Source organism: Symphalangus syndactylus, chromosome 4, assembly GCF_028878055.3.
Source record: "Symphalangus syndactylus isolate Jambi chromosome 4, NHGRI_mSymSyn1-v2.1_pri, whole genome shotgun sequence".
Taxonomy (NCBI): domain Eukaryota; kingdom Metazoa; phylum Chordata; class Mammalia; order Primates; family Hylobatidae; genus Symphalangus; species Symphalangus syndactylus.
The window spans coordinates 50,200,006-50,212,360 of NC_072426.2; the positions used below are offsets into that span (position 1 = coordinate 50,200,006).

Sequence of the window (12,355 nt, forward strand, 5' to 3'; positions counted from 1 at the left end):
GACCTCACTGTAAATACTTCCAGTCAAGGGACACTTTTACCTTTAAAGGTAAATCTTTGAAAACAGTTGTTTTTCTGAAAAAGTTATGTTCGATCAGAAGTTAATTTAATATTTATTATTGTTTTTATAATCTTATTCATGGTGTTTAAAGCAGGTGAACAGCTTTTATCCCAGAACCGTAAAACGGACCAAGGTTTTAGTTTAGTTTTATAAACTAGTTTTCTTTTTTTTTGAGACGGAGTCTCGCTCTGTCGCCCAGGCTGGAGTGCAGTGGCGCGATCTCGGCTCATTGAAAGCTCCACCTCCCAGGTTCACACCATTCTCCTGCCTCAGCCTCTGAAGTAGCTGGGACTACGGGCGCCCGCCACCACACCCGGCTAATTTTTTGTATTTTTTAGTAGAGACGGGGTTTCACCGTGTTAGCCAGGATGGTCTTGATCTCCTGACCTCATGATCCACCCGCCTCGGCCTCCCAAAGTGCTGGGATTACAGACGTGAGCCGCTACGCCCGGCCTCTAAACTAGTTTTCTAGGTTTTCTAGTTTTATATAACAGAAGACCATGGAACAATACACTTTGATAATTTTTAAAAAGTACTATTAGATTTGTTTAGATTGTTCTCTGCATTAGAGTTTGGTAATTATGACTCAGGTTTCTTTTTCTGTTTTTTTAAAATTGAGGTGTAATTTACATACAGTAAAATTTACCCTTTTTTTTAGCATACAGTTCCCTGATTTTTAATAAATAGATACAGCCATGCAATCATCACTAAAATCAAGATATAAAAAATTCTATTCACTCCACAAATTCCCTCTTGCTTCTTTACCCACTGATCCTTTTTATGTCTACACAGCTTTGCTTTTTCCCAGAATGTCCTGTAGATGTAATTATATAACACGTAGCCTTTTGAGTCTGGCATCTTTCTTTAGTATAATGCATTCGGGATCCATCCATATTGTTTCAAGTATTAATAGTTTGTTCTTTTTTACTGCTGAGCAGTGTCACATTATATGGATGCACCACAGTTTATTCATTCACCAGTTGAAGGATATTTAGGATGTTCTCACTTTGGGCAATTACAAATAAAACTACTATAACATTCACGTACAGATTTTCATGTGAACATAAGTTTTGACTGTACTGTAAATATTCAAGAATAGAATTACTAGGTAATTTGATAATGGCATGTTTAACTTTAAAAGAAACTGCAACTCCTTGCTAAAGTGGCAAACTCTTAGCTAAACTTTTGCATCCCAAAAAGCAATGCAATGCTCTTCATTTTTCCCAGTACACTTAGTAATGTCAATGTCTTTCTTTCTCTTCGTTTTTAAAAGTAGTTTTCACAGGTGTACAATCATTTGTCATTGTGGCTTTTATCTGCATTTCCCTAATGACTAATGACATTGAACATTATTTCATATGGTTGCTTGCCATTGACATAAATTATCTGGTAAAGTGTCTTTCAGATGTTATGCTCATTTTTATACAATTTTTTGTTTTGTTATTATTGAGATTTGAGAGTTCTGTATATATTCTGGATATAAATACTTCATCAGAAATATTGATTGACATCTATTTTCTTTCAGCCTGTGGCTTTTTTTTTTTATCATTGTCTTAACAAGGTCTTTCGAAGAACAAAATTCTTAATTGTGATGAAGTTCAATTCATTATTTTTTCCTTTTATGAATGCCTGAATTCCTAGGTTTACAGATAGCCCTAGAAATAATTATTTCACACTGCTCATGTGCTAACTCTTCTTGTAACATTTTCTAATTTGCTATGTATTAACTGTTGATAGTAATTATATTTTCTAGGTTCAAATTTAATTTTATTCAAAAAACAAACAGAAAAATTCTTAACTGCAGTTTCTCCAGATTTTACACTCCTGATATCCAATTTCAGATTATTTTAAGTGACTCTTGGGCTCCCAGTCTACATCCTATAGAACCTTCACATATAACAGTAATTTATGCCTTGTAAAAGGGCAGAGGTGAGAAGATAGCTTTTACTAAACTGGAGGACAGCATATCTAAACTTTACTTCTAGATTTTCATACGTGCAATATTTTAGTCACTACTTAATACTGTCATTTGAATTCCCCAATAATCTTATCATATTAACTAATATAGGGCAAAGATCAAGAAATAGAAATAAAAAGTTCCTCACTATGATTTAAAAGAAAAGAGATAATACATATGAGCCAATAATTTCCCCATAAATGATCAGATTTTAGGCATAATAAAGATTGTATAAGTTTGAAAATTGATTTATTTACATCGACTGCTTTGCTTAAAGTCTAGATGTTCATGAGAATCTCCTACCACAGTCATAGGCTTACCTCCCCACACTAAGAAAATTTAATGACTATTTAAATATTGTATTTACATAAAAAACAGAGGAAGAGAAAGCTTGCTCGACATGAACACTGTCTACATATGACCAAAGATATTTAGCTTATCTAGTTTTACTGGCAACTCCATTTTCTGGAGGATGGTATATTGAAATGGAAACCTCAATTTCAGAAATCAGTCTCTTTTTATTAAGGTTAAAGCACTGTAGTACATAGTAAGACACTTCTCTTTTATAACCATTACAATGTCAGCAAAAATTTGAAAATCAAGAGCAGCTCCTGAAGGGAGTTTGTCCAGATTGAGTCAAAAGTTTGAAAGAGAGATGCCTAGTAAAATAGTTCTGTTAGAGATTCGAAGGGTGAGAGAAAATTAGCTTAGGGTCTGGGAGGCTGCTGGAAGTGCAGTGTTATTTCTGACTGAGGGATGGCTCAACTCTGTTCCAGCAAGGATTAAGTAGAAAAGTCAGTCAGGTGAGAGGGCTGTGTAAAACAGAATTCTGCAAGAGTTCATAAGATTGACAAAGCGATGAGGTTTTACATTTACCTGTAAAATATCTTCTTGGAAACAGTCTGCAGACTGATAGGTTTTAGTAGCTGAGCATGTCTTGAAGAACCCGCATGGATCGTACTCTGATGATTTAAACCAAACAAAAGAAATTTTAAGTTCTTGATGGCAAGAAGTCTGCCAAGAGTAAAAAGCAGTGACATTTCTGTTTTGGAGTACTGTGAAGCCATTACAATATAGGAACTATTAATCTCTGTTTGAACTTTTAGATCATGCATATTTTAATGTAAAAACAAAAACTCTATTATAGTCTGGATCCCATTATAGTAGCAGAAATTTGTACTACAGAAAGATTATCCATAAGGTGTATAATTATAATCATATTTTATAATCCTGACATTTTCCTTACTCTAAAACCTTAGGTCATTGTACAATCTTTCTCGGACTCAGCTCTCTAATTCTTAAGGTGAGAAAAATCAGTAGTACCTACTTACTAATAGTAGCAATGTATGTGAATCACTTAAAACAATGCCTGGTACATGGTAGCTGTTTTATTGGTATTACTCACCTTCAACTAGCTTTCTTCTGTTTTAGCCACCATGCGATTATAGACATTACCTATTTTCCACAACATTTTTAACAACTCAGTCAAATAGATCAAGAATCCTTGTCTATTTCATTGATATTATGAGACTCGGATAATTAATCATAAGCATCATATGACGGCAGATTGATCCATGTATTCATAGTTGTTCGGGGGGAAAAAGTAACAGATTCTGACAAATCTGAGAAAAGCCAGGTTTTAGTTAAGGCCAGGATAAGGAAGGATTATTCAGCTAAACTTCTGAGGATATAAGACATGTTTGGCAATTGTAGAACAGATTCCAGAAAGCTTGCATTAGCTTTGCTTTGGCAGTTTTACTGGGCTTAGTACCTATTCATTGCGCTTTTTTATTATTTTTATTCTAGGGAAAAATTTCACACACTTTGAAGAATTACAGAAATATAAGCTCTGTATTTTTATTTAGGGATACAACCAACAATTTACACATAAGATTCAAATTTACTGGGACTAACTCAGAGAGATGACAAAGAAATACATTCCTCCTCTGCTTCTAATTATAAGATCCTACATACCAGAAATTCTTCTTTACAATTTTTTCTTTTTTCTAGAGTAATGTACTTAAGCTATTTTTGAAGTAGTCAGACTCTGATTGACTGTCTTAAAAGCTATCATATACTGAATTCTTCATCTGACAACTCTTCATCTTTATTCCTTTAGTCTATGATGATAATAACATCAATATTAGTGATAAGAGCGGGCACTTATTAAGGCCTTATTCTATGCCAAGAACTAATCTGTACATGTCATGGTTTAATCAGCTAATCCTTATTATAACACTCAGACGTAAGTTACAGCTATCATTCTCATTTTGTGTATAGGAAAGCTTAAACAATTTACTTACTATCACAAGAATGATCATTTGAACCCGGGCAGTCAGACTTCAGATAGGAAACTTATTCTCATTATTTTCTGGAATAGACAACATGCATTCACTTGGAAACTCTATGCACTCATAACAATAGTTCCATTTACCTTGGACTTCAATATTTGTTTGATCAATGTTTCTCTGCCATTTCCAGACTGAACGTCCTTTGCATAGTTAGAGAAGTCAGAAGTAAAATAATAGAGCTCAGCATTTTCTCTGTCAGGACTTTTTCTATTCTGCCTAAACCCAAGTCCATGATTTTAGGCACTTCTTTGAAAATATCCATGATTCCTATTTTATTACTAACCCTGGGCCAATCCATATTTTCTCAGTTTCTGAGATCTGTGGAAAAAAATCAGTAACCATGTGGACCTGGGTCACTAAATATATATGATCTTAAATTTTAGTTGTATTTGTGGGTAGTTACTTCCTTTCTGCATACACTGCTATAACTATTTTAAGTCTTTAAGTATCTACTCAAGTCCAACATTCACATCTCCTTATTTGTCTTTTCTTCCAAGGAAGAAGACTTTGCTTTCTATGCCATAGTGGAACCAGAGCAGAATATCATGAATTCTCACCAGACTACGTCATTTCTCACCCAGCATGTCCTTTCCTTCTGTGCACACACGGGATGTTAGTGTACAACATATAGATCCCAGAATAGTTATTGAGTAATTTTTAGGTTAATTTTAGACTCAATGTAGTTTTAGACTCTAGAACAATACAATTATTGAAAGCACAAACTCTAAAGCTGGACTGCTTGGGCTCAAATAAGGATACAGTACTTGCTAGCTGTTTGACCATGAATAGGTTTTCATTTAATCACTTGTGACTCAGATTCAACACCTGTAAAACTGGGATAATAATTGTACTAATCATATTGGGTTATTACAGGTTGAGCATCCCTTACCCAAAAACCCAAAATTTGGCATGCGTTAAGATCCAAACCTTTGAGCTCTGACACGATGCCACAAGTGGAAAATTCCACACAAAAGTACTTAACACAAACTGTATTTCATGTACAAAATCATTAAAAATATTTTATAAAATCATGTTTGAGCTATGTGTATAAAGTATATATGAAACATAAATGAATTTTGTGTTTATATTTGGGTCCCATTCCCAAGATATCTCATTATGTATATGCAAATATTCCAAAATCTGAAAAAATCTGAAATCAGAAACATTTCTGGCCCCAAGCTTTCCAGATACTCAACCTGTATAAGGACTAAGTGAGTAAATAAGTGCAGACTGCTTGGAACAGCATCTATCGCACAATAAGTGAAGTGGTAATTATTATTTTAAGTACTTGTCTTTCAAAAATCAATATTAAGTTTGTCCTCCTCTGTGTGGCTCTCTCTGTTTTCCCGTGTGGAGTTCTTACTCCCTCTGCGTCTGTAATTCCATAGTTCTTTGCATTTTTGTTTTATTATAGTACCTACCACCTTAGAGTATACCCAACACTGTATTGCAATAAACATCTTAAGGGCAGAAGTTGTACCTTATCTTTGTACACTGACCACTCAGTTCAGGGACCCAAAATATCATGGAGTGAACTAATTAAAATGAAATTATAAAACTAGTTCTCATTTGTAACTGGAAAGTAAATATAATATTATTAATATGGGGTGGTCTAACTTCTGGATATTAAGTTAGTATCTGAAGCATTTATGTTTCATTAGGGGTGAATAATATTTTATTTAACTCTCTGGTGTGAACAACCAGGGATGTCTTAGAAAACACTTTTTTTACTTTGTATTTTTCATAACCTGAAGAAAAAAATTCAGGGAGTATTAACTGTAAATTTAAAATATCTTAATAAGATAATAAATAGAAATATTTTAAACTTTAATAAAACCTAGCTGTATTTAGTCTTATAAAATTTTCAACCTCCATAAAACTTTATGAGCTATTTTTCATGTATTGTATATCTACACATATTTACAAATAGAAATCTTCTGACTCACATATAAGTCATACACTAATGAACTTTGAATGATAGGGTTTGAGGTTATAATATTTTCACGTTATAGATCAGCAGTCTCAAAGTACCATCTGTGTACTACTGGGAGCTCCTGAGACACTTTCAAAAGGTCTGTGAGTTTAAATCTATTTTCATAATGATATAATGGTATTATTTTTCTATTTCATTGTGTTGACATTTGCAGTGATGATGCAAAAAGCAATGTTGTGTGAAACTGCCAAGCCTTACAATGAATCAGGGAAGTGACACCAATTCGTACTATATTTATTGCAGTCTTCTTCAGTACACAATCAGTTTTTTAAAAATTGCCACTTTCACTCAAGGATGTCTGATGAAACAGCAACTAGGATTGATTTTATTCAATATTCGTCCTTGAGAACATTTGATATTTTAACCTTTATGTGATAAAATTGGAGTATGCATAGAGCACTTCTGTTGGGTGCACACACAGAAATTATTGTACAAGTAAAAGTACTAACGTAATTTCTTCAACTGCAAACTAATCTAGATGTTTTTTTCATGGAGCACCATTTTTTCTTAAATGAATGTCAAGCAGACAAATTGGGGTTATTTAGATTTGTATATCTATATCTCGCCAATATTTTCTCAAAAATAAATAAAATGAGCCTGTCACCTCAAAGAAAACAACTGACAGTATTTGTTGCTAGTGATAAAATTCAAGCTAGCAAGTAAAAATTAGAATTTTAGAAATCTTGTATCCACTACTATGAGCTCCACAGCTTCTACTACCTAAAGATTTTTTGAATGAAACCATGATAATATTAATAATTTTTAAAGATACTGCATAATGAAAGATGTCAACATGAGGAGGATCTATAAGTTAGTGACCTTTCTGTATGACCAATGAATGATTTTACAAAATTATACCTGATAAAATATCTATTCAAAGCACAAGTTAAATCAATGGATTTTAATTTAATAGAGTTCAAAATATTGATTGATATGTTTACAGATTTCATAGTGCAACTAAACCTTAAGAAACTACTGCTTGTCAAATTTTGATGAAGTATCAAGGAAGAATACATGAAATATCTGAAAAGGCTTAAAATATTACCTCCCTTTTCCAACTAAAAATCTATGTGAGCCTGTATTTTCTTTATATATTTCAACCCAAATAATGTATCTCAATAGATCCAATGCAGAAGCAGATATAAGAAACCAGTTGTCCTCTATTAATACAGACATTTAAAAGGATTTGTAAACATGTAAAAGCATGTCACTATTCTTGCCAAGTTTTCTGGTTTGTTTTGGAAAATATATTTTCCACAAAAGTATATTATTTATGTTCACATGGAAAGGATTTGTTATTGTTATTTTTAAATTACTATTTCTGTTTTAATTAAATATTGATAGAGATAATCCACATAAACAAAATGCTTTGAAGATCCTCAGTAATTTTTAAAAGTGCAAAGGGTCCTGAGACCAGCATGTTTAAGAACCACTGCCATAGACAAATAGTTCCTGCAGCATTCCTGAGGCATATGGAAGGAAAAATCTATTTAGATTGTTTGAAAGTTCCTATTCACACTCAAATACATTTTGCAAAGGGAGATGGAATACCCAGTGTAAAAGGTTCCTTTATGAACAGTCATCTTTTCAAGCTAGGATAAATACGTAAGTACTACCCCCAGTGAGTCTGAAACAATTTCACAAAAGGAAACACTATACAAATTTCATACTAATTTTAATACTTATTTTTGACTATTATGTCAAGTATTAAAGTAGAAGTGCTGTATACTAAATTCTGTGCTGCTAAAAAAAATGGAGTATTAAAAAGATCCTTGGACACAGGAGCCTTTCACATTAGCTCATCCACATTATGATGGATCCTTTTTGAATCATTTGATTAAATACATGAAAAAAGCTTTCATTGATATGTAGACCTAAACAAAATGTTTTCATTAGAAAAAGAAATTGTTTATTTTAGAAAGAAATTTATACCATGAACTAATTCTTCAATGTGAAATTATAAAAGTACATTATGAAATTTTTAGTATCAGGGAAATAAGGGTTAAAATGGATCACATGCTACTGCAGAAATTTTGTTTCCCCGCTCCCCAACCTCCTCTGTATTTCCTGCTTTGTGTTCTTATTAAGAAAACTACTTCAAGGCTGTAGAAGATAGTTCTTGATGTCAAAATGACACTTCCCTTGTTTCTTTTGATTGAGAGAAGGCCTGGGACTTTCATTAGTCCCTGATTAGAGTTTTCAAGGAGTCCAACTATTGATTGCATAAAATTCCTTTCCTGTCATTTTCTGTAAATGTACACAATGGCTACTAACACATCCTCCTCCAGAGCCCACACTTTGTTTTCCAGGAGGAAGGCAGACATTCAGCTAGCAATCTGACCTTTAGAATTTCCTACATGATGTTGAGAGAGAATTGTCTGTTATTTAAAGATTTTTTTCTACCTACAACAGAGCTGATATTTAGAACTGAAATTTCCTAGTAGTTATAGCACATTTGGGTAAGTAGTTATAAAAAATATTCAACTCTTGCTTAGTCTTAATTATGAGGGGACAATGGGCTTGACACCTGGCACAAGGCCAGCACTTGAAAACCACTTACTGATTTCTAAATAATAACGATAATTAGAGTTCCTAGTTAGGTACATTAGTGCTTGCATGTATGTTAAGGATGCATAAAGGTTTATGAACTCTTTAGGGTCTAAAGGATAAAAGCTGACTATATGTGAAAGAGAAGCTGTACAATCAACCTTTCTGGATGTCTTTCTTCCTGTAAACTGACAAAATTCACAGCCTAATGCCTTACAGGTTTCCACACTCATGATTTGGATTTCTATTTAGAATTGCTTTTGCCTTGGCTTCTTCTTCTGTTAAATAAGAATAGTAATACCACAGGAATCTGTATGAAAAAGATAATGTGGAATAAGAGTTTGCAATTAAGATACTAATTAATTCTACAATCTCTTCCAAAAAAATCATAATAATAAAATTAAGAAATGATACATATTCAGGCTTCTGTTTAAAGTAGAGGTAAGAGTGGAAGACTGGAGAACAGAGACCAGAATGTGAGCTTCAGTTCTGATGCCTCTGCTTTCCTCATTTGAAATAGGAATAAAAATATTTGTTATAACATCTCGTCACATTCCCGTGTAAAAGCACCCATCACACTGTAAAAGCTCTACAGCTAGTAGCTATCTATGATTGTCATGGCTCTTCTCTTTACCTATTCAGTTCTTCCCATTCTTCAAGACACAGACCAAATCTCCTTTTTCCTGAGAACTATTGGGTCCATAGTTCAACCCCAAACGGCTCATTTTCTTATGAACTCAGCTCCTGTTGCACTTACAATTACATCAGATTTGTTAACTTCCTTATGACATCATTTAGATAATGATTACATATTTAACTTTTCCTGTATTTATTTCTCAAATTAGAATGTATGCTCCTTAAAGGTATCAATGATTTATTTTTCCTTGGGCATTTTGTAGCATATAGTGTCTTCTACATAATTAATGCACTATTAGTACTTGATTATTATATGAATGACAGGCTTCATGAAGTTTTTCAAGAGTTCATAAGACATTCTCATGGAATTATGTGAGAAACTGGAGAAGAAAATAACTTTATGAAACATTATTATTGTAAAATAACTTTGCATTTTTTGGAAGAGAGATAAATCATTGTAGTTTGGAGTCTGAAAGAACTAAACAAATCATCTAGCTTAAAATTTTATGTTATAGATGAGAAAACTGGAATTTCAGAGAGTTTCACATATTAAGAGAATCATTATATTTAAAAAATCACCGGCCAACCGTGGTGGCTCGCACCTATGATCCTAGCACTTTGGGAGGCCTAGGTGGGAGGATTGCTTGAGCCCAGGAGCTTGAGGCCAACCTGGGCAACATAGGGAGATCCTGTCTCTAATTTTTTAAAAAAATAATAATAAATATGAATAAGAATTACTAATTTTCATACTAGACACCTAGCTATCATTTCATAATTGTAAGTAATCATTTAAAATACATTTTCAAATAAGCAGAATTGGTCTAAATGTATGCCTCATAATAGATACATATGAGTTCTAAATATTATTTGAGTTTCCTTGTCATTTTATTCTTAGTTGTCATTAAACTCTAGCCACTGAGTTAATTTCTTGATTACAAATACTTTATTCCTTAAAGAGGAAAATCATGTCTAAATCTACATTTTTTTTTCCTGAAAAAGGCTTTTTATGCTACAGGTATTAATGTGGATTTAAACTATGACAAAAAAAGTTTCTGAAGATTTTGTGAAGGGATAATGCAGACATAACTGAAAATTTGGTATTTCATATATGTCACTTTGAGCCAGAAGGGAAATAGGACTAGGAAATATAATCCTGAATGGCTTATAGGGATGAAGAGTCATGCTAAGAAAACCATTGTTCCTAGGAATAAGAAAGCCATCCCTGTTATCTCTACACCTATCCACCATATAATGAAGCATCAGATTCATTACAAAGCTAGACTTGAAATCCTAGCAAGCCCTTTCTATGCTATTGTGCTCAATCTTTATAGTGAAGTCATTGAAAACACAAAAGTAATGACATACCTCAGCATCGTCAGAAGAGAATAACCTCTCTTATATTTTTATGGTACAGGTATCGATGTGGACTTTTCTTAAACTATGGCAAAAGATTGTATTGCTCATCCAAAAATTAAGAAGGAAAGGGTACTGTTGTTGTTCTTGTTTTGTTTTTTATTTTAACTCAAAAACAGTGCCAAGACCAATAAGCCTACTTATAAAATGTCACCTTTTAATAATATATCAGTTTTTGTGGTGATACAGAACTCAAAAGGGTCACTTAAACCTGTGACCACAGATAGTGTCAAATATTTTGAATCTGGGTTGAGTATTCTTTCCACAAGATTACAAGGCATGCCCAGACATCCATTATTCATTTAACAAACAGATATTGGACATCTACTTGGTGCCAGCACTGTGTTATGCACACTGTATTCCCTCAGGACTTACAAAGAGAGAGGCTGGAAAATAAAACATACATTCAGCTCAAGGAAGGCTGAGACAGGGTTTGCGCCAGGTGAGCCTAGAAACATAGCATTGTATATTCTACAGAAAGGTTGGCAGCCAGAGCAGGATCCTTGAGATAAAACAACTGATTTCACTTCAAACTCTCGCATGAACTCAGTGAGAGAATAAAAAAAAAGTGCTGTAGTAGGAAGGACACTGAATGGAGACTTTAGAATAATGGATTCAAGTCCCAGCTTTGACATTTATTGTGCATTTTTCACACCCTTAGGGAGTAGTGCAATGCAGCTTTAACCTCTCTAGTCATCATCTTCTCAACTGATAATGTAACAATAAAATCCTCTCTATGCAGCTTATATAGTTGGTGTTGGAATTAAGAAAATCAGTGTAAAAGCCCTTTATATATTTTTAAACACACTACAAATAGCAAAGTCTTATTCTTCAGGGACAAGAAAAAGACGATGAACTCTACTACCGGAGTATTACTTAACCAAATATTACTGCACACATGTATTTTACAACTGCTTTTCGTGAAGTTGAATATTTAAAATACTTTATGTTAGCTTGGTTTAATAAACTGAGAATTTATCAGTTTTGTTTGCCAAATGTATGTCTTGTTGGTGATCATAAGGAAAAATGAAAAATAACACAGTCTGAAGTGGAGAAATTGTGTTACTAAGATGTATACATTTAAAACATTCAATGTTACATGCAATTAAAAAATAATGGAAATGCTATTTTTGATATTCTATGTTAAAATTAAAAAGTGAATTTAGAAGAGAAAAGAATAAAAATTTTCCGTTTCTAAAAGAAGCAATTAAAAAAGCATTTGGTATATAATACACAATGATTAGCTTTGTATAAAGTATGTAAATGGTGCAATTACAATGTACAGTATAAAAGACAGTTTCCTGTGTTTTCCATCAAATCATCAATAATGGCCTTAGAGAAATTACAGGAACATTTAGAAAAGATAAATATATTCATTTGTAGCGGGGCTTGTACAAA

The 12,355-nt window shown here is 33.0% G+C and overlaps 1 long non-coding RNA gene across 1 annotated transcript in view; it reads left to right on the top strand.

Annotated features, from left to right (window-relative positions):
- LOC129480225 (uncharacterized) overlaps positions 1 to 12,355 on the top strand; it is a 59,064-nt gene that overhangs the window by 11,458 nt on the left and 35,251 nt on the right. The window contains exons 3-4 of the long non-coding RNA XR_008656945.1: positions 3,277 to 3,320; positions 6,381 to 6,440. This is a non-coding gene — a long non-coding RNA (uncharacterized lncRNA). The remainder of the gene's footprint in view (positions 1 to 3,276; positions 3,321 to 6,380; positions 6,441 to 12,355) is intronic.